Here is a 26,540-nt window from a genome sequence, read left to right as displayed (position 1 = left end):
GTTGTCCCCCCCCCCTTTAGATTGAGGGCAGGGATTAATTGTATCCCCAGCACTTAGCGCAGTGCCTGACACATAGTAGGTACTTAACACATGTTTGTTGGATTTATTGGATTGGCATCAAAGGGTAACATTTTGTGAGGGCAAGATAATAAGAAAACTATACCTTTATATTTCTTTTCAGGGAGAAGAACCATGTTGTATAGCAGAAAGAGCACTGGCACTGGTGCTGGCTCTAGGTCTGGAGTCAGGGAAGGATTTGTTTTAATTCCCAGCTGTTATTTAGCAGCTATTCCCAGATCCATCAATAACCAGCTTCACAACCCAGGGCAAGTCATATAACCCTTCTGAGTTTGTTTCTTCATCAGGAGCAAATCAGATAATAAAGCACCATATAAGTATTAGCTATTATTATCATCTGCCTCTCAAGGTCCTTTTGAGGAAAACACCTTTTAAATTGTCAGATACTATATAAATTTAAGGTGCTTTGGGGGGAGGAGGAAGCAAGGAAAATTGGTCTGGACCTGTGATTTCATTGGTATAGTGATCCAAGGGAAGAATATCCCTTTACAAAAGCACCGTGGCAGTGGTTTTACAATTTAGAGTTTATACAGTCAGCTGGAGCACCAAAAATTTAAGTGATTTGCCCTAGGTAACACCATCAATATGTGTCAGAAGCAGGACCCAAACCCAGATCTATCTGACTTAAAATTTCTGCTACCTATCCACTGTAACTTATATATTTATCCACTGTAACAGTATAACATGTGGCCTCTCTTCTAGTGGTCCCAAATGAAAAGAAAGGTTTAGAAATAATATGAGGGCCTCTTGGAATGTTGTTTTCTTTTAAAAATCAACATTAGGATTCACACAGTCTCTTTCAATACTATATTTGGTTAAACTGTCCAGTTTTGTTTTCTCTTCTCTGGTGGAATTCTTCAGCTCTCTTAACACCTTACTAATGTAAAAAGAATTGCAAGGAAATGCCACCAATCCACCAAAGTTCCAAACTTGCTTCACTTGCTTCTGATTCACTTTACTGGCGTATTTTTCTCCACAGCTATGGAAGGGACACAAAAGTAATGCTTTCCTTTGATACCGTTCTGCCAGTCAATGAAATTGTTTCATCTTAGCTGTTATGACCTGTTACCAACAATAGGATATACACCGGATATCTCAGTGCCCTTTATCAAAGGTTAATGAACACCAGTGAATGCAACAATCCCAAGGCCAGCAGTGTGGTCTTTACCACAACTCCTGGCATTGCTCCACTGTCCACTTCCTACAGAGCCTGGTACTGACTGTGAAGGACCAAAGAAGGAAATCTGTTCACCTTGAACTTTAAGCAATGAGTGCGAGTTATTATTATTAGTTATCACCTAACTGGTCATTATGGTTCAGGTAGAATGTTCCAAAATGTTTATTTAAGAAGATAGGTGTTTTGTAATGTATCGATCAGTTCTGATTTTTTTTTCCCTCTCTAAAAAAATATCATTTGTCATATGGGACAGCTCTCTAGGAGGGAGCAGAGAAGTGATACTTGGAATGATTATAGTAATGTAGAAAAGAGAAAATGTCAATAAAACCTTACTAAAATTTTTTAAATAAAGAGATAGGTGATAAGGAAATTCACGATGACATCAAATTGTAAAAACAAAAGAAAAAAAACTTCTATCAAACAGTAAAGCTGCATTGTACTCCCGAAAATGTTTGATTTGTTTTTGTTGATGAGTTATACCCAGTCATAGCTTCATCCAGGAATCTCCAGTCACTTTAAAGGACATTGCAAAATTCTCCAAGCATGATTAGTTCATTTTAATTTGCTCTAATTCAAAAACAGAACTACAACAAAATGGCACTTTTGAAAGGGAATACAAGGTGTCAGGAGTTGCAGAAATCAAATAGCAAGCAGGTTGGAAGTCATTCACTCTTTGGTTAATAAATAAATGCAAAGACATATGGCAGCTTACTTATGCTGAGCCTTGCAATCCTGTCACTTTGTATTCATTTTTAGTTCTATTCAGTGTTTGAGGGAGGTCACAGTATAATGCTCAGAGGCAATAGGTGAATTCTTTTTTTTAAAATATGAATTTATTTATTTTTAGTTTTCAACATTCACTTCCACAAGTTTTTGAGTTCCAAATTTCTCACCCCTCTCCCCACCCCATGCATTCTGAATACCCCTTTCCCTAGTCTGCCTTCTCTTCTATCTCTCCCCCCTCCCTTCTCTTATCCCCTTCCCCTTCTATTTTCCTGTAGGGCAGGATAGACTTCTGTACCCCATTTCCTGTATTTCTTATTTCTCATTAGCATGTGAAAACATTATTTTTAAAACTTTGAGTTCCAAATTTTCTCTCTTCCTCCCTCCCCACCCACCCTCATTGAAAAGGCAAGCAACTCAATATAGGTTGTACATGTGCAGTTACGCAAAACACGTCCATAGTAGACATGTTGTGAAAAACTAACTCTATTTCCCTTAATCCTATCCTGCCCTCCCATTTATTCTATTCTTTCTTTTGACCCTGTCCCTCCTCAGAAGTATTTACTTCTGATTACCCTCTTTCCCAATCTGCCCTCCTCTCTATCATCCCCTTGGTCTCTTGTTGCCTTCTCCCCCTATTTTCCTGTAGGGTAAGACAGATTTCCATACCTAATTGAATGTGTATGTTATTCTCTCCTTAAGCCAAATCCTATGAGAATAAGATTCACTCATTCCCTCTCACCTTCCCCTGTTTCCCCTCCACTGTGAGAGACTTTTCTGTTTTTTTGTGAGATAATTTACCCCATTCTACCTCTCCCTTTCTTCTCCAAGTATCATCCTCTCTCATCCCTTAATTTTATTCTCCAGATATGACCCCTTAATCTTCAAGTCACCCTGTGCCCTCTATCTATATATACATACATATAATTTTTTCCTTCAACTACCCTAATACTGACAAAGTTCTCATGAGTTACAAATATCATCTTTCCATGCAGGAATGTAAACAGTTCAATCTTAATAAGTCTCTTATGATTTCTCTTTCCTGTTTACCTCTTCATGTTCCACTGAGTCCTGTATTTGAAAGTCAAATTTTCTTTAGCTCTGGTCTTTTCATCAGGAATGCTTGAAAGTCCTCTATTTCACTGAATGACCATTTTTTCCCCTGAAGGATTATACTCAGTTTTGCTGGGTAGGTGATTCTTGGTTGTAATCCTATCTCCTTTGCCCTCCAGAATATTATATTCCATGCCCTGCGTCCTTTAATGTAGAAGCTGCTAAATCTTGTGTTATCCTGATTGTGTTTCCACAGTACTTGAATTGTTTCCTTCTGGCAGCTTGTAATATTTTCTCCTTGACCTGGGAACTCTGGAATTTGGCTATAATATTCCTAGGAGTTTTCCTTTGGGGATCTCTTTCAGGAGGAGATCTGTGGATTCTTTCAATTTCTATTTTGCCCTCTGGTTCTAATATATCAGGGCAGTTTTCCTTGATAATTTCTTGAAAGATGATGTCTAGGCTCTTTTTTTGATCATGGCTTTCAGATAGTCCAATAATTTTTAAATTCTCTCTCCTGGATCTATTTTCCAGGTCAGTTGTTTTTCCAATGAGATATTTCACATTGTTTTCTAATTTTTCATTCTTTTGGATTTGTTTTACAGTGTCTTGATTTCTCATAAAGTCACTGTCTTCCAATTGCTCTATTCTAATTTTTAAGGAAGTATTTTCTTCAGTAATCTTTTGGACTTCCTTTTCCATTTGGCCAATTTTTCTTTTTAGGGCATTTTTCTCCTCATTGGCTTTTTGGACCTCTTTTGCCATTTGGGTTAGGCTTTTTTAAGGTGTTATTTTCTTCAGTATTTTTTGGGTCTCCTTTAGCAAGCTGTTGACTTGTTTTTCATGATTTTCTTGCATCACTCTCATTTCTCTTCCCAGTTTTTCCTCTACTTCCCTTACTTGCTTCTCAAAATCCCTTTTGAGCTCTTCCAAGGCCTGGGACTGATTCATATTTTTCTTGGAGGCTTTGGATGTAGGAGCTTTGACTTTGTTGTCTTCTTCTGGTTGTATATTTTGATCTTCTTTTTCACCAAAGTAAGATAATATAGTCTGACTTTTCTTTGCGCTGCTTGCTCATGATCCAGCCAATTACTTGAGTTTTAAACTCTTTGTTAAGGTAAGAGTCTGCTTCCAATGTGGAGAGTGTACTGTCCCAAGCTTCAGGGGTTTGTATAGCTGTTTTCAGAGATACTTGTAGGGACCTGTAAATTTTCAGTTCTTCCAAGGTGGTATGATAAGGGGCGAGGTGTTTACTCCTTTCCTGGCCTGTGACCACAAGTACTCCTTTCTGTCCTGTAACTGTGAGGAGGGGTTCCTCTCTACAGCCACTACAAGCTCCACCACACCAGTGCTCCTCCTCACCCCAGCACCGCTGCCCAGAACTGCGACCCAGATCCACACACAGGTAAACAAGAGATTCCTGCCTCAGCACTGGCAAAGAGATCCCTGCAATCCCTCTCTGATCAGCCACTGGATTCCCCCTCGGACTGTGGGCCGGAAGCTCGGGGAGCAGCTGCCCCACCCGGGGCCACGCTCTTGGGGAATGGAGCTGAAACCCCGCCTTCCTCTCTGACAGTGACAGAAACAGACTTTTCCCACTGACCTTCAAGTTGTTTTGGCATTCGTGGATTGAGGAGTCTGGAAATCTCCACAGCTGCTTGTGATTCAGTCGTCTGAGGCCTGCTCCAGGTTCGTGGTGGCCTGTGCGCCCACGCTGTGCTGCACTGCGCTTCCAGCCTGGCGCGATACACCTTTCTGATCAATCATCCAGGTTGTCTTGGGCTGGAAAATTGTTTCACCCTGTCTTTTTGTGGTTTCTGCTGCTTCAGAATTTGTTTAGAGCCATTTTTTGTGAGTATTTGGAGGGGTTTGGGGGAGAGCTCAAGCAAGTCACTGCTTTCACTCCACCATCTTGGCTCCGTCCCCCCCCTTCGTGAATTCTTAATGCCTTTAAAAAGCCTGGGTGCAATTTTTCTTTCCTTTCAATGCAGAAACAGAAGGTTTAATGTCTGGTCTGCAGCTCCATCATCCATTCATAGAGGCTTCAACTGGGAGGATAGGACAAGAAAGCAGCCAAGAGCTAGCATTTATACAGTACTTTAAGGTTTACAAAGCATTTCTACAAACATTACCTCATTTTTCCTCATAGCAACCATGGAAGGTAAAGATAAGGAAATTAAGGCAGACAGAGCTTAAGAGTCTTACCCAGGGTCATATAGTTAGTGTCTGAGGTCTCATTTGAATTCGTGTCTTCCTGACTCCAGGCTCAGTGCTCTATCCACTTTACTAGATACTTGAGAAAGTAATGAGCAGATAAGCCAAAGAGAAAGGAGAACTTTAGGGCTAACTGATTTTCACATTAGCACTTTCTCAGAAATGGAGAGTCTGGGAACTAAATACTATTCTTTATGTGTAGGTCTCACTCCCCCAAAGTAATGCTCTAAGATTGTAGATATGTATACAGGATGTGTCAGATGTACCCAAGTGAACCCTAATTTTTAAAAGATAGAGAGATATAGTCTATTGTATCCCATTTTAAAGTTTACATTTTAAGTACTATTTATCTGTTAATTTTAAAAAATAAGTTTATAAACTTACTGAAGACATTAAAAAATATTTAGGAGTCTACCTCCTGAAACAAACCCAGGAACTCTATGAACACAGTTACAAAACGCTTTTCACACAAATAAAGTTAGATCTAAATATTTGGAAAAACATCAGTTGGTCATGGGTAGGCCAAGCTAATATAATAAAAATGAGAATTCTACCTAAGCTAATTTACTTACTCAGTGCCATACCAATCAAACTACCAAAAAATTATTTTATAGAGTTAGAAAAAATAATAACAAGATTCATTTGGAAGAACAAAATGTCCAGAATATCAAGGGAATTAATGAAAAGAAATTCAGGGGAAGGTGGCTTAGCTATTCCAGATCTTAAATTGTATTATAAAGCAGCAATCATCAAAACTGCTTGGTACTGGCTAAGAAATAGAGTGGTGGATCAGTGGAATAGGTTAAATATGCAAGACACAGTAGTCAATGACTATAGTAATCTATTATTTGATAAACCTAAAGACCCCAGCTTCTGGGATAAGAACCCACTCTTTGAAAAAAACTGCTGGGAAAACTGGAAAAGAGTATGGCAGAAACTAGGCATAGACCCAAATCTCACACCACATACCAAAATAAAGTCAAAATGGGTTCAGGACTTAGATATAAACGCTGATACCATAAGTAAACTGGGAGAACAGGGAATAGTTTACCTATCAGATCTATGGAGAACAGAAGAATTCATGACCAAACAGGAGATAGAGAACATTATGAAAAGCAAAATGGATCATTTTGATTACATTAAATTGAAAAGTTTTTGCACAAACAAAGCCAATGCAACTAAGATTAGAAGGAAGGTAGAAAATTGGGAAAGAATTTTTACAACCAGTCTCTCTGATAAAGGCCTCATTTCTAAAATATATAGAGAATTAAGACAAATTTATAAGAACACAAGCCATTCCCCAATTGACAAATGGTCAAAGGATATGAACAGACAGTTCTCAGATGAAGAAATTAAAGCCATCTATAGTCATATGAAAAAATGCTCTAAATCGTTATTGATTAGAGAAATGCAAATCAAAACAACTCTGAGGTACCACATCACACCTATCAGATTGGCCAACATGACGAAACAGGAAAATGATAAATGTTGGAGAAGATGTGGGAAAATTGGAACACTAATACATTGTTGGTGGAGTTGTGAAATGATCCAACCATTTTGGAGAGCCATTTGGAACTATGCCCAAAGAGCTACAAAAATGTGCATACCCTTTGATCCAGCAATATCACTTGTAGGGCTATATCCCAAAGAGATCAAACAAATGGGAAAAGGACCCTCATGTACAAAAATATTCACAGCAGCTCTTTTTGTGGTGGCAAAGAATTGGAAATTGAGAGGATGCCCATCAATTAGGGAATGGCTGAGCAAGTTGTGGTATATGAATGTAATGGAATACTACTGTGCTATAAGAAATGATGAACAGTCTGACTTCAGAAAAACCTGGAAAGACTCGTATGGTCTGATGCTGAGTGAAGTGAGTAGAACCAAGACAACACTGTACACAACAACAGCCACGTTGTACAATGACTAATATTGATAAACTTAACTCTTCCCAGCAATACGAGGATCTAAGACATCTCCAAAGGCCTCGTGATGGAAAATGCTATCCACATCCAACGAAAGAACTATGGAATTTGAATCGTTATTTTTTTTTTCTCTTCTGTTCAGTTTTGTTTCCTCTTTCTGGTGGTTCCTCCTATTGGTTCTGATTTTTACTTACAACATCAGTTATGTGAAAATATGTTTAATAGGAATGTATACATATAGCCTATATAAGATTGTGTGTTGTCTTGGGGAGGGTGGGGGGGAGGAAGGGGGAGAAAAATTTTACACTCAAAAACATATGGAAGTGATTGTTGATCAATCAAAATACATTAATAAAAATACATTTAGCAGCAATTTGTGTTTTTTTGCTTTGATGCATATAATTTAATTTATGATTACATATTTAGAATACATATACCTTTAAAAATAATAAGTAAAATAAAATTACCTGGGTAAAAGCAATTTTTCATCCAGAAAATCATAGGGAAAAATATTCTCAGTCTCAGTTTCCTCATCTGTAAAATAAGATAATAGTAACACCAGGATTGTTGTGAGGATAAAAAGAGATATTTGTGAAGCACTTTGTAAATATCACAGTACTATACAAATATTAGCTATTATTATTATAAAAGAGAAGAATGTGAAAGTGTTGTAAAGAATTTCTGCATCTGATCTTTGATAAAATTCAAGGACAGGCAAAGTGGTTCAGGGGAAAAAGTATTATGTTTGGAGCTAAAGGATCTGAGTTTGCAAGCTGCTTCTACTACTCAAGGATGAAACTGTGAGGAGGAAAAAGAATAGCTATCTAATGAAGTTAATGTACATGCACAGAGAATTTATCAACTAACTTAGATTTTTAAAAGGCATGTGTAAAAGACGGAAAGAATGATAGATAATAAAGGGTGAATGCAAATGCATATGTACAAGCCCTGGGGGAAAAAGTGTAAGTGATTTAAAAGTATAAAATGATCTTAGGCTGAAGAAAATAACTAGGTACATTGGAAAGGGGGTAGGTTTGGCGGGGTTGGTCAAGTGGTTGTTTTTTTAACTACATGAGGAAAAGAAGGGTGTTAAAGAAAGCCTAGGAGAGTCACTCAGCTTGGAGGAAACAATAACCAATGAGAGAGAGAAAATGGAGCTGTTTAATTCCTGTTTATGTTCTCTCTGGCAAGGAGAATAACCTTGGGCCAAAAATGGCTAATATGGAGTTGAGACTTGAGATGAGTCAAAAGATAAAGAAAATCTGCATAGATACTAGTTGAGGCAGCTTAGTGCCACAATGGATAGAGTGCTAGGCCTGGAGTCAGGATAGACCTGAGTTCAACTCCAGCCTCAGACACTTAGTGGTTGTGTGACCCTACACAAGTCATTTAACTTCCTTCTGCCTCACTTTCCTCAACTGTAAAATGGGGATAATAATAACACCCACTTCCCAAGGTTGTTGTGAGAATCAAATGAGATGATATTTGTGAAGCATTTAGCACAGTGCCTGGCACTTAGTAAGTACTTAATAACAGTCAACTTCCTTCCTTTCTAGATGAATTGAATACAACTGAACCAAACATCCCCAGGCACTGAAATAACTAGCAGTCCTAATTGTATTCAGCCTTTGTTATCTATCATTGCTTCTTTTATATATGCCTTTTAAAAATCTAAGTTAGTTGGTAAGTTCCCTGTGCATGCTAGATAACTCTTCTTTTTCCTCCACTTTTGAAAAATCACAGAGAACAGGAAATATACTACACCATTGGAGAAGGAAAAATGTTTTCTTGATTTTCAAATTATATATAGTATATGTGTAGCATATAATGTATATGTATAAGATATACATATATACATGTATATCAATATATAAATGTATACATGTGTTTATATATGCATTATATATTATATATTAAATAAAGTATGTCAAAAGTATATGACAGACAAGAATAATAATGAAATCTTAGGCTATATTAGGAAAAACATAGTACCCAGATAGCTATTTCCCCTGTTTGGAATGTTCTCCCTCCTGTCCTTAGAATTTCTAGCTTCCTTTAAAGTTTCTCTCATTTGCTAGCTCTGACAAAAAGCCTTTCTTGATTCCCTAAGTTATTAGTATTCATTTTCTCTATCTTAAATTATGTATATAAATACATATATATGTGTATGCACACACACACACACACACACACATATATATACAAATATATATATACATATATATGTATACATATATATGTACACATATATATACATACATATATATATATACATACATACATACATACATACATATGTATATATATATATACATACATACATACATACATACATATGTGGTATCCCTCAGTGGAACAGAAGGTACTTGAGGGCAAGAATAGTTATTTGTTTTTTTTCTTTTTACAACCAGAAACTAGTATAATGTCTAGGACTTAATAATAGGCACTTAATAAATGTTTTGCTAAGTTGGATCAGATTTTAGATGACTGTTATCATTCTTCAGCATTTAAAATTTGAAGGGCTATCATGTGGAACAGATTATTCTTCTAGAGCCTAGAGGTCAGAACTAGTAGTAATAGATAAAAGAGGAAAATTCAGGCTAGAAATAGAATTTCTTAACAATTAGAATTACTGAAGTGGAGCCAAGATGGCAGAGAAAAGGTAGTGATTCACCTGAGCTCTCCCCCAAAACCCCTCTAGACACCTTTAAATAATGCCATAAAACAATTCCTATAGCAGCAGAACCCATGAAAGGACAGGGTGAAGTAATTCCAGCCAAAGTTCAGCAGGAAAGGTCTGTCACACCTAGATGAGAGTGGAGCACAGTCTAGCACAAGTTGTGCCAGCACAGACCCAGTCCCAGTAAACCAGGAGTAGGCCTTGGGAACTGCTGAATCAGCAGCTGCAGCAGCTGCTTTTAGAGCTCTCAGACCACAGGTGATAAAGGGATGGAACAACTGTTCAGAAGGAGATTACAGGGGTCTTTTTGCTAGCGCAGAGGTAGGACTCTGCTGCTTTGCCCATATGCAGATCTGGGTCATGGTTCTGGGTGGCAGTCCCAGGACAAGAAGGAGCACTAGCACACCAGAGCTTGCAGCCACTATGGAGCAGCAACCTTCATCACAGTTCCAGGGTAGAAAAGAGTGCTTGTGGTCACTCACATATGACAGCATAGGTCAGGGGAGTAGTAAATACACCTCTCCTTAGATCATACCACCTTGGAAGAACTGAAAATTTACAGGTCCCTAGAAGTATCTCTGAAAACAACTGCACAAAACTCCTGAAGCTTGTGATAGTGCATCCTCCTGGAAGCAGAGCCCTACTTTAACAAATAATTAAAAAGTCAAGAAATAGGCTAGGAAAATGAGCAAACAACAGGAAAACGTAATTCTGACCATAGAAAGTTATTATGGTGACAAGGAAGATCACAACACACACACAGGGGCAGCTAGGTGGTGCAGTGGATAGAGCACTGGCCCTGAAGTCAGGAAGACCTGAGTTCAAATCCGGCCTCAGACCAAATACTTGACACTAGCTGTGTGACCCTGGGCAAGTCACTTAACTCCAGTGGCCTAAAAAAATAAATTAAAATAAAAAATAAATAAAACAGGCACAGAGGATAACAAAGTCAAAGCTCCTACATTCAAAGCCTCCAAGAAAAATGTGAATTGGTCTCAGGCCATTGAAAAACTCAAAAAAGGATTTTGAAAATCAAGTAAGAGAGGTAGAAGAAAAACTGGGAAGAGAAATAAGAGTGATGCAAGAAAATCATGAAAAAACAAGTCAACAGGTTGGTAAAAAAATACTGAAGAAAATAACACCTTAAAAAACAAAATAAGCCAAATGGTAAAAAGAAGTACAGAAAACAATAAAGAGAAGAATGCCTTGAAAAGCAGAATTGGTCAAATGGAAAAGGAGATAAGAAAGCTCACTGAAGAAAATAATTCCTTAAAAATTAGAATTGAGCAAATGGAAGCTAATGATTTATGAGAAATCAAGAAAAAATAAAAACAAACCAAAAGAATGAAAAAGTAGAAGACAATGTGAAATGTCTCATTGGAAAAACAACTGACCTGGAAAACAGATCCATGAGAGACAATTTTTAATTTATTGAACTATCTGAAAGCCATGATTAAAAAAAAAAGTAGCCTAGAGATCATCTTGCAAGAAATTATCCAGCAAAACTACCCTGATATTCTACAACCAGGGGGTAAAATAGAAATTGAAAGAATCCTCCCATCACCTCCTGTCCTGAAAGAGATCCCAAAATGAAAACTCCCAGGAATATCATATTCTAATTCCAGACCTCCCAGGTAAAGGAGAAAATATTGCAAGCAGCCAGAAAGAAACAATTTAAGAATCATGGAGACACAGTCAGGATAACACAAGATTTAGCTTCTACATTAAAGGATCAGAGGGCTTAGAATACTCTATTCAGGAAGGCAAAGGAGCTAGGATTACAACCAGGAATTATTTACCCAGCAAAACTGAGTACAATCCCTCAGGGAGAGAAATGGATATTCAATGAAATAGAGGACTTTCAAGCAATCCTGATGAAAAGACTAGAACTGAATAGAAAATTTGACTTTCAAATGCAAGACTCAAGAGAAGCATAAAAAGGTAAACAGGAAAGAGAAATCATAGGGGACTTAATAAGGTTAAACTGTTTACATTCCTACATGGGGAGATGATACTTGTAACTCATAAGAACTTCTCATTATTAGGGCAGTTAGAAGGAGTAAATATGGGCAGAGGGCACAGGTATGAGTTGAATATGAAGGGATTATATATAAAAATATAATTAAAGGGTGAGAGAGGAATATACTTGGAGAAAGGGAAAGGGAGAGGTAGAATGGGGTAAATTATCTCACATAAAAGAGGCAAGATATAGTTTTTATAGTGGAGGGGAATGGAGGGAGGTGAAGGAGGAGTGAACCTTACTCTCATCAGAATTGACTCAAAAAGGGAATAGCCTACACACTCAATTGGGTATAGACATTTATATTACTCTACAGGAAAGTAGGAGGAGAAGGGAATAAGGAGGGGGGTGACAGAAGGGAGGACAGATTGAGGGAGGGTTAGTCAGAAGCAAAACACTTTTGAGGAGGGACGAGGTAAAAGGAGAGAGAGAATAGAATAAATGGGGTAAATAGGTTGGAGGAAAATACAGTTAGTAATAGTAACTGAAAAAAATTTTGAAGCAAGTTTCTCTGATAAAGACTTCATTTCTCAAAAATATAGAGAACTGAATCAAATTTACAAAAAATAAGATCCATTCCCCAATTGATAAATGATCAAAAGATATGAACAGTTTTCAGATGAAGTAATCAAAACTATCTATAGCCATATAAAAAAATGTTCTAACTCACAATTTATTGGAGAAATGCAAATTAAAGCAATTCTGAGGTACTACCTCATACCTATTAGATTGGCTAACAGGACAGAAAAGGAAAATGACAAATGTTGTAGAGGATGTGGGAAAAATAAGATGTTAATGCACTGTTGGTGGAGTTGTGAACTGATGCAAGCATTCTGTAGAACAATTTTGAACTATGTGAAGTGCTATAAAACCATGCATACTCTTTGACCTAGTAATATTGCTATTAGGTCTCTATTCCAAAAGAGATTAAAAAAAAAAGAAAAAAAACCTATATGTACAAAATTATTTATAGCACCTTTTTTTTTCTGGTGGCAAGGAATTGGAGATTGAAGGGATGCCCATCAACTGGGGAATGGCTAAATAAATTGTGGTATGTAATTATGATGGAATACTAATTTGCTATAAGAAATGATGAGCAGGATGCTCTCAGAAAAACCTGGAAAGACTTATATGAGCTGATGCAAAATGAAATGTACTATGTACAAAGTAATAGGAATATTGTAAGACGATCAGCTGTTAACGACTTCGCTATTCTTAGCAATGCAATGATCTAAGACAACTCTGAAGGACTTAAGATGAAAAATACTATCTATTCCCAGAGAAAGAAATGATGGTATCTGAGTACAGACTGAAGTATACTTTTTCATTTTCTTTATTTTTCTTGAGGATTTTTTTGTCTATGCTATTTTTCACAACATGACTAACAGAAATGTTTTACATGACTACACATGTATAACCTATATCAAACTGCTTTCCATCTCAATGTGGGAAGAGTAAGGGAGAGAATTTTGAATTCAAGTTTTAAAAACAAATGTTAAAATTGTTTTCACATGTAACTGGGGAAAAATAAACTACTAAATAATTTTTTTTTAAATTAGAATTAACCATAATTGGAATCAGCTGCTTCAGGAGGCAGTGGATCCTCTTTTACTGTCTTCAAGAAAAAGCTAGATGACCTCTGAGTGGGTGTCTTGTCAACAGGATTCTTGTTCAGGTACTGGTTGGACTAGAAGACCTCCGAGGTCCTTTCCAACTCAGATTATGTGATTTTGCTATTTACTATCTTTGTTACATTGACAAGTTATTTAAACTCTGTTTCCTTATCTGCTAACTTGGTCAGACTCTTACGAGCCCATGCAAAGCATTAGAAGGGGATGTGGCTGGAACAGACTAATGCTTCCAGAACTTTTTTATTTGAGAGTTCTGATGAAGAATAGACGTGTTCTATTTTCTTCTCCCCTTCTCACTACTTAGCATAGTAGATCATTAATATAAAGTTTTTTCTATTTTTAAAAAATTGTTCATAATCCCTGATTATGATTATATATTATGCTTACTTTAATACTAGCTTGGAAAATATAACCTATGCAAAAAAAGTAAAAAGTAAAGGAAGTCAATTGCTATTGCTGTCTGATAAAAGACCAAGGTTTCAGCTCACACTATCTTCTCCATTGCTTCCTGCTCTTACACACGTAGAGAAATCTCTCAGTAGGAGCAAAGTCAAGTGGTGACTAAAAGGTCACGTCCAATGGAAGGAGAAAAGAAATGTCTGGAGGGATATTTGAGGAAAATGCTGAAAGTGGTAAAATTAGTAGAGTCAGTAGGGAGCACAACTGCTGGATGAAAGAGCTTCCTTGATGGAAATCCAACTTTTTTGAGAAGATGTGTCAGGAGTAACCATTAACAGATCTATAATGCAACTATTAGACATCTCGCTTCTTCAAGTTAGGAACCTTTGTCATAACATTATGATAACTGCCTAGAATAACTAGTTACTTGCCATTTGAAGAAGAAAACATACATCTAGACATTTAATTCAACATGATAGGTACTTAGTTTCAATCCAATACTTTCTCAGTTAGCAATTTTTTCATTCTAAGAAACTATCCACTTTGTAGACTGTCAGAGCTAGAAGGGACCTTAGAGGTCATTAAGTTAGCTAGTTGACATTAGCTAGCTGAGTCAGCTCTCTGGTAGAGAGCTGGACTAGGAGTCATAAAATCCTTAGTTCTAATCCTGCCTCAGTCACTAATTGGCTATGTGACCCTGGAAAAGACACTTAAAGCCTTAGGTTCCCTATCTATAACATGGGAATAAGTATAGTATCTACTGAACTCATTGTTAAGAGGATCAAACAAGACAATATAGTTAAACTCTGCAAACGTTAAGGAAATGTTAGCTATTATTATGGTCCAACCCCCTCACTTTACAGATGAAAAACCTGAGGCACAGAGATTAACTACTTCTCCATGGTCCCACAGCTAGGAAGCACCAGAGCTGAGAATTTAACCAGGGATCCTGACTCCAAATCCAACCCTCTTTTCCTGCTTTGCTGACCTGGTTGCCATACATTCTCCTTTTGCTGCTAATAACATCAGCACTTCCTGATGATAGATATACAGCTATACTAGGCACACAAGCACAAATCAGTTCTAAAGACTCAAGAAGAGCACTAGTAGCTTCCATCTCTTTCACGCTTTTCCATATTATTACAACTTTCATTTTCCCCCTCCTCTTGACTCTTTCCACAAAAGTGTATTCTCGGTACTTACCATGTAGGTGGCTGTCATTTGTCATTTGAAAGTAAGTATAAGTTTTTGTAAGTGAAGTAGTGTGGAAAAACAAGGAAAAGACTTTGAATTATTCCTCTGTTTATTCAAAGAAAAATGTATGGTTTCTGGAGGCTTTTTTGTGTCTTTCCTATGTTTATGAATTTTAAAAAAGTGTGAAGTAAATGATTATAGGAAAAGTCTGAATCGAACCTTATGTATTTTCCCCATCTTGTATCCATTTTTATACCCATTGTTTAATCTACACGGGAGGTATACACTTGGCAATACTTTTATGACCTATCAAGTCAGCAAAATACAACAATTTTGATAGCAAAATTCTAATTTTATCCAGTGTTAACAGTGTTTTGAAACCTAAATGTCAAACACAAATTCAAAAATAGCCCTCTGGAGTGTTTCCATCAAACAGCATAAATTAGCCTATAAGCTCCAGAGGTCAAGGATGTGCAAAGTTTGAAACAGGGCAGAAAACATTGTGAAAACTCTAAAATATTGGCAAGCATGTTAAAGATTTATGATTAGGCACATATTATGAGACTCTATTTTCAGTCCAAACTTTCTAAAAAACAGGACATCCAGTGTGTGTGTAAGAGCTATTCTAGATCGTTACTGAAAAATAAACATGATGAAAAAGACTTTAAAAAATAGAATTTTTTTTAAAGAGCTCATCTTTTTTTTTTAAGCACTGACATCAAGATATTTGTACTCACTCACCAGCCTCTACTTGCCTCCCACTTTACATTCTATCCCTAGTCTCCTAATACTTGACTTTGAGGGACCTGAGATTTCACTGGTAGGAGTACCACCCCTATCAGAATCCACTTGTGTCTTCTCATCCTAGGCCATTCTTACTGTGGTCTTTCATAAATGCTCCACTGAGAATCTGCCTAACGTGCAGGAGGCCTTTCTCTGGATCTTTAAATATTTCACAGATACCACTACATTCATGATGTCCATCTCTAACCCTAGAGGGCACAATGGATAGGATGCTAGGGCTGGAGTCAGGGAGGCCTGAGTTCAAATTTGGCCTCAAATCCATGGGACCCTGGACACGTTACTTAACTAATCTCTCTCTACCTTAGGTTCCTCATCAGTAAAATGGGGATAACAATACCTACCTCTTCCTTGGGTTGTTGTGAGGATCAAATTAGATAATTGTAAAGAGCTTTGCAAATCTTAGAGTGTTAGGTAAATGCTGCTTTTATTATCACTATTATTATTATCAGCACACAATAGACTCACTTTTCCTTTCTGATCAAATGTGGCACTGTTGATATCTTTTACATGGTATCTTGTCTATAATGTGTAGTTGATAAAATGCTACTAATTACCTTAGTTCTGATATTTTATTTTGAGGTATGATTAAAATTTTTTTAAAAACTCACTTAATAGATAGAACTTTGGCTGAGATTAAGATAAAGTACAATAAATATATGTTGACTACAAATAATTTAAGCACTTTTTAAATGTCAATACAAAGATATTATTTAGATGTTTTAAATAAGGCACCACAAGACAAAAAGCATAATAATTTTGTTGGAATTCTTTACCTTGATAAGCATCCTGATTATTTTATTGTATATTACTTGAGTACTGATCCTAGCACCAATTCAATTCAATATTTATGAAATGCCTCCTATGTTCAAGTATCTGTAAGGACAAAATTACCCAGTCCCTCCCCTTCCCTTGAAGAGCTTAGATTCTAGAAACTGTGGCAAGTACTTAGAAGAGCTGAAGTACATACCACAGGTACCCCAATAAGCATTATTCAATTCAGGTAGGGATGTGGGAAAAAGAAATATTTAGATAATAAGCTCTAAGAAAATTAGAAGGGGAGGAAGAATATTTTAGTTAGAGGGAATCTGGAAGGAAGGAAGGAAGGGAGGAAGGAAGGAAGGAAGGAAGGAAGGAAGGAAGGAAGGAAGGAAGGAAGGAAGGAAGGAAGGAAGGAAGGAAGGAAGGAAGGAAAAACTTAAGTGCTAACTATATGTCAGGCACTATACTAAGTGCTCTAAAATATTTTGATCCTCACAACAGCTCTGGGAGGTAGATACATTATTATTACCATTTTATAGTTGAGGAAACTGAGGCAGATGGAAGTTAAGTGACTTGCCTATGATAGCACAGCTAATGAGTATCTAAGACTGGATTTGAACTCATCTTCCTGATTCCAGGTGTAGCACTACAAATAGAAAAGTTGTCACAGGAGAGGTGACATTTGAACTGCTTTCTAAGGAAAAAAGGATTTTAAAAGGCAGTGATGAGGTAGTAATACATTACTGTCATGGAAGGCAGCTTTTATGAATACCTGAAAGTAATAGCTGGTGGATTTGATTCAAAGAACTAGTAACCCAGAGTATGTATAAAGAAATAAGGTAAAATAAGACAGGAAAGGTAAGCAGGAACACATTTAAGGCCCTCTATAACATGTTTGTATTTTATCTTTGAGGTAAGAAGCCACTGAAGGTTTAGAGGCAAGAGAGAGAAGCCTAGTCATGTCTCTAACATAGAAGATTGTTTTTATAGCTGAATATAAGGAATTAATTAAAGAAAGGAAAGAGTAAAGGCAAGGAGACCAGTTAAGAGGTTATAACAACATTCAGGAGGCAAGGGAAGTGTGAGAGAAAAGAATGGGATGGATGCAAGAGATGTGGTAGAGGTAGAATCAACATAATCTACAAAACTGGGCAATAGATTGGGTGTTGGGCGTGTGCTGGACTGGGCCCAACTAAAGTTGGTCCACTAGTAGTTTAGGTTCAATAGTAGAGCAAAATGATACATTCATAGGTCTTTCAACAATCAAGACAGAGATTTGTTTAGCCATGGAAGGAGAAGGATATTGATCAAAGACAGGCACAGAGGACATCTTGAGTTGATTAAGCTTAGAGAAGTTCTCTTGCCTGGACTACCCATCATAATCCACAGTCAAGTCTCAGATCACTCCTAGGGCTCTTCATGGCTGCTTTGTACTCAGGTGATGAGGAAATTACCTCAAAAGTCTGTGTCATTAGTCCCCTGAGCCAACCAAATTTCAAACTTTTACAGAAAAACCAACGTAATCTGCATAGAGGGAGTGGTAAGAATACTGTCTCTACCTAGTTCAGGGAAGATAATCAAAGATGGCTATGAGGTTCTAAGCCTGGATAATGGGAAGAATGTGGTGCCATCCATAGGAATAGGGAATTTGGAAATAGAAGCTTTCTCAGGTAGAATGATGATGAGTTCAGTTTTGGACATCCTGAGTTTGAGACGCAAGCAGGCCATGCATCTGGTGAAGATGTCCACCAGGCAATTGCTGACATGGTTGAAGAGAGAGATTAGGGAGTCAACCTTATAGAGGTGTTAACTAAAGAGTAGATGAGATAGCCAAAGAAGAAAGTGTAGAGAGGTTAAGAGTCTACAGCATCCACCATTGGGGATGAAAGGAAGCTGATAACACTAGTGAAGGAGATAGGAAAGGATCACAGAAAGAGGAACAAAACCATTAGAAAACAGTGCCATAAAAGCCAAGGGAGAAGAGAGTATCTAGGAGGAGCAGGTGGTCAACAAGGTCAAAAGAAGCCGAAAAGTTAAGGCAGATAAGAACTGGAAAAATGTCATCAAATTTAGCAGTTAAAAGTGACATGACTAGCATGTCAATTTAGTGACATGAGTGAGCAGTTTCAGCAGAGTGGTAAAGATGTAAAGTATGGAGGAAGGAATAGGTAGTTCAAGTACAACTGCTATTGTAGTTATAAGCAAGGGCTACTACTGTTTTCAAGGAATTTAGCAGTGAAATAGAGGAGAAACGTAGAGGAAGGTTGGGCAGATGGTACAGTTGAAGGAAAACTTATTTTGTTTTGTTTTAAAATAAGGGAGATGAGCATGTTTGTAGTAAGAAGAAAAAGTTTGAAAATTTGTTGTAACAGGTAATTGGAGGAAAAATAAAATATTATAAAAATAAATAAATAGAATAGGAGAGTGACCTGGAAGTTGGTTCATGGCTGACCCTTGGGTATGTGGAGCCCTGAGCAAATATTTTTCCTGGACCCATAGCTATATAGATAATTTGATCAAAACTATATTAGAGGGGCAGCTAGGTGGCACAGTAGATACGGCACCAGCCCTGAAGTCAGGAGGACCTGAGTTAAAAACCAGCCTCAGACCAAACACTTGACACTTGTTAACTGTGTGACCCTGGGCAAGTCACTTAAGCCCAATTGCCTAAAAATTAAAAAAAAACTATATTAGGAAAGTTATGGGCCCATATGGGATACACTGATTAATTTATGAAGATTTAAAATAATAGGTAGAAAATAGGTAGTTACATATTTGTTTATGTGATTGAAGATGCTTAGGCAGGTGTGGCTTCAAGCTGCTCCAGTATGTCAAAGGCCAATCTCAGCAAGATGGAAGGTGGTACAATTGGTTTCAGGTCTGCCTCAAAAAGTGTGCTGGGCTCCCAGACTTGTGGTCCAGAGTCCATGCTTGGTATAGGCTGGTTTCCAAAAGACTCAGCCAGGTGCTGGGATCTGTAACTGGGAGTGGGAGTGGGAGGTATGTAGGCAAGCTGCATGGCCCTCCCCCTTCTGCCCCACCCCACTTCCCAGCTGGATGCAGCTGCAGAGTCCTTCCCCTCACCACACCCCACACTAGGAGCTTTCCTGGCACCCAGTCAAAGTAGTGGATGCCAGTGTCATGAAGGCAGCTACTGAAGCCATTCCACAGCATCTAAGTCCAAAGCCCCAAGGGGGCTAGGATCTAGGGTCCTCCTTTGTGAACCACCTGATGGGTTTCTAGGCTTCAGTCAAGTGCAATTGCCAATTCTTATCAAGAATCCCATCGATAGATGTGAGGATTATTCTCATAAATACTTTATAGAAATGAGAAAGCGAGTTGATAGATGGGCAGTTGCTGACATCCTCTTAATTGCATTCTGTGTGGGAGTTTGCCATTCTCTTTTCTAGCTCATTTTACAGATGAAGAAACTAAGGCAAACAGAATTAAATGACTTGCTCGGGGTCACACAGCTAATAAATATCTGAGGCTGGATTTGAACTCAGGTCCTCCTGACTTCACGGCCACTGCTCTATCTACTGTGCCACCTAGCTGCCCTTGTTCTATTCTTTTAAGTTCTAAAACTCTTTGAGTTGTCATTCATGTGACTAAATGTTCATGAAAACAGACCAGGATCTCCTACTTACTACTGTGTGAACCTGAATAAATCACTTAGCCTCTTTATGCCTCAGTTTCCTCATGTGCAAAATCAAGGGGTTGTATTAAATGATCCCTAAGGCATCCTTTACTTTAAATCTTGTGATCTTCTCTCTTTCCCATCTCACTCATCAAATATTTAATAAGCAAATATATTAAGTCTCTAGGAGAGGGTTTGCTTTTGTAGGAAAGGCAGCATGACCCTTTGGCAGGGGACTCAATAAGAAAACAAAGAGTAGAATCCCAGTTTTGACATTTAGTAGCTGTGTGATCATGGAAGTCATTTAGCCTTCCTGCACCACAGTACCCCAATCTGTAAATTAAGAAAAATGTTTGCACAACAGATCTGTTATAAGGAAAGTATGTTGTAAACTTTAAAGCATTATATATATGTGTGTGTATGCATGTGGGTGTGGGTGGGTGTTATTCTTTAGATGTGTCTGGGAGTGTGAAACAAAATAGTAGCCCTTCAGCATTAAAAAAATTACTTGAAGTTACGGAATTCAGTCTATGAATGAGAAAGGCACAGCATTTATAGGAAAAAGCACTTCAGACTGATGCTTAATCTGTCCATTGACAGCTGACTTGCAGATCATATCTAATGCTATGATAGGGTAATGTAATAGAGAGATAAAAACATGTCACACAAATCCAGTATCTCTTTATTAAAGTTGTACATCTTATAGAAAATACATTTATGCTATGTTTGCATGAATAATCATATAATGGAATCACAAATGTTTGGGCTAGGAGGGACCTTTAACAAATGTCTAATTCAGTCCTCTCATTTTACAGGTGAAGATGGGACACAAATGAAGTGCAGTGAAAGAAGAGTGATGTCAGATAAGATTCCACTTTGCATCTGCTGCCCTGCCTGGTTTCAACTCCACAGAACACCCAGAATAAGTTCCTCACTTCTGAATTCACCACCATGCTTCTAACTCAAGCTTTAATTGACAACACCTGCCTCAGCTTCTCTCCCCTCTGATTGGAAGGCAGAGTACTTCTCCTAATGCCTTCCTTTATAGAGGGCAGAAATTGAACTCCACTTTGCATCTGCTGACCTTCCTGATTTCAGCTCTACAGAACAAGATGCCTGTCCTCTCAGCCTCTCCATAAATTCCTGCTTCCTTTTTTGTGCCGTCTTTCTCTTTAGATTAAGCTTGTTTTATCCCCAGATCTTAGCACGGTGTGTGGAATGTTATAGTGGCTTAATAAACGTTTATTGGATTAGATTGGATTGGTTTCGGAAAGGTGGGTGATCACTAGATTATGTAGGATTGGAAATACTTAGCTCATGGGATTAGATCTCTGTAGAAAATGGGAAACAAATGGAGCTTTTAAGCAGAAAGTAACAGTCTATAAATTAAGATGATTACTGAGGTAGTGGTATGTAGGACAGAAAGACATGGGGCAAAACTGGAGCCCAGGAAAGCAGCAAAAGATCACTTGGTGTATCTGAGAACTGTAGTGATGGCATGAACTAGGGTGGTGACAGGAGAAATTGAAAGGGGTATGGGCTGAGTAAAGGAGCTGTTGTGAAGGAAGAATCAAGACTTGGTAAGTGATTCATGAAGAAATTCATGCTTTACGTATAAGATTGGGTGACCTTTGATGTTCCTTTCAACTCTTATTCTTTTTTTTAAATTTTTAAACAATTTTATTTAAAGTTTTGAGCCCCAAATTCTATCCCTCCCTCCCCTCACCCTTCCCTTAGACAGTAAACAATCAGATCTAGGTTATACACGTGCATTTATGTAAAACATTTCCATATTAGTCATTTTGTACAAGAAGATTTAAATGAAAGGAAAAAAATGAAAGAAAGTGAAAATTAGCATGCTTCCAGTCTGTATTCAGTCAATATCAGTTCTTTCTCTAGAGGTGGATAGTAGGCTTCATCATTAGCCCTCTGAGATTGTCTTGGATCATTGTATTGATGAGAATAGCTAAGTTGTTCCCAGTTCTTCATCAAACAATAGTGCTGTTATTATCTACAGTGTTCTTCTGGTTCTGATCACTTCGCTTTGCATCAGTTCATGTAAGTCTTTCCAGGTTTTTTCTGAAATCATCCTACTTATCATTTCTTATGACACAATAATATTCCATTACAATCATATACCACATCCTGTTTAGCCATTCCCCAATTGATGGGCATACCTTCGATTTCCAGTTCTTAATCACCACAAAAAGAGCTGCTACAAATAGTTTTTGTTCCAATAGGTCCATTTCCCTTTTTTTGGGATATCTTTGGGATATAGACCTAGAAGTAGTATTGCTTGATCAAAGGGTATACACAGTTTTATAGCTGTTTGGACATAGTCCTAAAATACTCTCCAGAATGGTTGGAGCAGTTCACAACTCCACCAATAGTACATTAGTGTCCCAGTTTTCCCACATCCCCTCCACCAACATTTTCCTTTTTTGTCATATTAGCCAATATGATAGGTGTGATGTGCTACCTCAGAGTTGTTTTAATTTGCATTTCTTTGCTCAATAGTGATTTAGAGCATTTTTTCATATGACTATAGATAGCTTTGATTTCTTTATCTGAAAACTGCCTGTTTATGTCTTTTGACCATTCATCAATTGAGGAACGACTTATATTTTTATAAATTTAACTCAGTCCTCTATATATTTGGGAAATTAGATCTTTATCAGATATATTTGCTGCAAATTTCCCCCCTCCCAGTTTTCTGCTTTCCTTAGAATTTTAGTTGCATCAGCTTTGTTAGTGCAAAAACTTTTTAATATTACATAATCAAAATGATCTATTTTATATTTTATAATGCTTTTTATATCTTCTTTGGTCTTAAATTCTTCCCTTATCCGTAAATCTGACAGACAAACTATTCCACGCTCTCTTAATTTGCTTATGGTATCACCCTCTGTGTGTAAATCATGTACCCATTTTGACATTATTTTGGTATACAGTGTGAGATATTGGTCTATTACTAGTTTCTGCCATACTGTTTTCCAATTTTCCCAACAGTTTTTGTCAGATGATGGGTTTTTGTTCCAAAAGCTTGGATCTTTGAGTTTGTCATATATTAGATTACTATGGTCATTTACTATAATTTAATTTGTACCTAATCTATGCTACTGATCCACCACTCTATTTCTTAGCCAGTACCAGATTGTTTTGATAATTACTGCTTTATAATAGAGTTTGATATCTGGTACAGCTAGATCACCTTCTATCACATTTTTTTTCATTGATTCCCTTAACATCTTTGAGCTTTTGTTCTTTAGATGAATTTTATTTTTATATTTTTCTAGCTCTATAAAATAATTTTTGACAGTTTGATTGGTATGACGCTGAATAAATAGATTAATTTAGGTAGAACTGTCATTTTTATTATATTGGCTCGGCCTACCCATGAGCAATTAATATTTTTCCAGTTGTTTAGATATGACTTTATTTGTGTGGAAAGTGTTCATATAGTTTCTGGATTTGTCTTGGCAGGTAGACTCCAAAGCATTTTATATTGTCTACAATTACTTTAAAAAGAATTTCTCTTTCTATCTCTTGCTGCTAGATTTTATTGGTAACATATAGAAATGCTGATGATTTATATGGGTTTATTTTGTATCCTGTAACTTTGCTAAAATTATTAATAATTTTAAATAGTTTTTCAGTTGATTCTCTAGAATTTTCTAAGTATGATGTTCTATCATCTGAAAGAGTGATAGTTTTGTTTCCTTATTGCCTATTCTAATTCCTTTTTTTTTCTTATTACTGTAGCTAACATTTTAAGTATAATATTAACCAATAGAAGTGATAATGGGCATCCTTGCTTCACCCACAGTTGTACTGGGGAGGCTTCTAGCTAATCCCCATTACTGATAATGCTTGCTGATGATTTTAGATAAATATTACTTAATATTTTAAGGTAAGCTCCATGTATTCCTTTGCTCCCAGGTGTTTTTAATAAGGATGGGTGCTGTGTTTTGTCAAAGACTGTTTCTGCTTCTATTGATAATCATATGACTTCTGTTGTTTTTTTTAATTGATATAGTCAATTATACCAATAGTTTCCCTATTATTGAACCAGCCTTGCATATCTGGTATAAATCTCAGCTGGTTATAGTGCCTGATCCTTGTGATACATTGCTGTAATCTCTTTGCTAGTATTTTATTTACATTTGTACATCAATATTCGTAAGGGAAATTGCTCTATAATTTTATTGCTCTGTTTTGGCTTTTTCTGGTTTGGATATTTGTACCATATTTATATCATAAAAGGAATTTGGTAGTATTTCTTCACTTATTTTTTCCAAATAGTTTATACAGTATTGGGATTAATTGTTCTTTAAATGTTTGGTAGAATTCACTTGTGAATCCATCTGGCCCTTGAGATTTTTCCTTAGGAAGTTCATTGATGGCTTGTTCAATTTCTTTTTCTCAGGTTGGATTAATTATTTTATTTCTTCTTCTGTTAATCTGGGTGATTTACATTTTTGTAGATATTCATCCATTTCACTTAGATTGTCAAATTTATTAGCATATAATTGGGCAAAATAGCTTAAACAATTGTCTTAATTTCTTCTTCATACATTGGTGGTGAATTTATTCCTTTCACTTTTGACACTAGCAATTGGGTTTTCTTCTTTCCTTTTTTAAATCAAATTAATCAATGATTTATCTATTTTTTTTCACAAAACCAGCTTCTAGTTTTACTTATTAGTTCAATGGTTTTCTTACTTTCCATTTTATTAATCTCTCCTTTGATTTTCAGGATTTTCAATTTGGTGTTTAATTAGGATTTTTAATTTGTTCTTTTACTAGTTTTTCTTAGTTGCATGCCAAATTCATTGATCTGCTTTTTCTCTATTTTATTGATGTAATCAATTAGAGATATAAATTTTCTCCTAAGTATCACTTTGGCTGCATCCCATAAATTTTGGTATGTTGTCTCATTATTGTCATTTTCTTTAATGAAATTTTTGATTGCTTCTATTATTTGTTCTTTTACCCACTTGGTTTTTTAGCATCAGATTATTTAATTTCCAATTGATTTTTAATCTCTTTTTCCATTTTCCATTATTAAATGTAATTTTTATTACATTATGATCTGGAAAGGATGCATTTAATATTTATGCCTTTCTACATTTGTTTGTGAGGTTTTTATGTCTTAATACATGGTCAGTTTTTGTGTAGGTGTCATGCACTGCTGAGAAAAGGCATATTCCTTTCTATTCCATTCAATTTTCTCCAGAGATCTATCATAACTAACACTTCCAGAATTTTATTCCCCTCCTAACTTCTTTTTTTTTTTTGTTAAATTTATCTAGTTCTGAGGGGGGAAAGTTGACATCCCTGACTAGTATAGTTTTATTGTCTATTTCCTCCTATAACTCATTCAACTTCTTCAAAAATTTAGATGCTATACCATTTGGTACATATATGTTTACTATTGATATGATTTCATTGTCTATGGTACCTTTCAATGAGATATAACTTTCTTCTTTATCTCTTTTAATTAGATCTATTTTTGCTTTTGCTTTGTCTGAAATCATGATTACTACCCCTGCTTTCTTTGTTTCAGCCAAAGCATAATAGATTCTACTGCAGCCCCTTACCTTTACCCTGTGCATGTCTCTCTACTTCAAATGTGTTTCAGGATTTTGGTTTCTAATCCATTCTGCTATCCATTTCTGTTTTATGGGTGAGTTTATCCCATTCACATTTATAGTTATAATAATTTTTTATTTAGCTCTGGTCTTTTAATTAGAAATTCTTGAAAGTCCTCTATTTCATTAAATATTCATTTATTCCCTGAAATATTTTGCTGGGTAGGTGATTCTTGGTTGTAATCCTAACTCCTTTACCTTCCTGTATATTATATTCCAAGCCCTGTAATTCTTCCATGCGGAAGCTGCCAAATCCTGTGTAATCCTAACTGCAGCTTCATGATATTTGAATTGTTTCTTTTTGGGTGCTTGCAATACTTTCTCCTTGACATTGGAGCTCTGGAATTTGGCTATGATGTTTTTGGAAGTTTTCATTTTAGGATCTCTTTCAGGTAGTGATTGGTGGACTCTTTCAATTTCTATTTTGCCCTGTGATTCTAATATATCAGGGCAGTTTTCTTGGATAATTTTTTGAAAGATGTTGTCCAGGCTTTTTTTTTTTTAATCATGGCTTTCAGGTCCAGTCATTCTTAAATTATCTCTCCTGGATGTATTTTCCAGGTCAGTTGTTTTTTCAATTAGAAATTTTACATTT

Source organism: Phascolarctos cinereus, unplaced genomic scaffold, assembly GCF_003287225.1.
Source record: "Phascolarctos cinereus isolate Bilbo 61053 unplaced genomic scaffold, phaCin_HiC Scaffold_5;HRSCAF=322, whole genome shotgun sequence".
NCBI classification, from domain to species: Eukaryota; Metazoa; Chordata; class Mammalia; order Diprotodontia; family Phascolarctidae; genus Phascolarctos; species Phascolarctos cinereus.
This window is presented reverse-complemented; position numbering follows the sequence as displayed.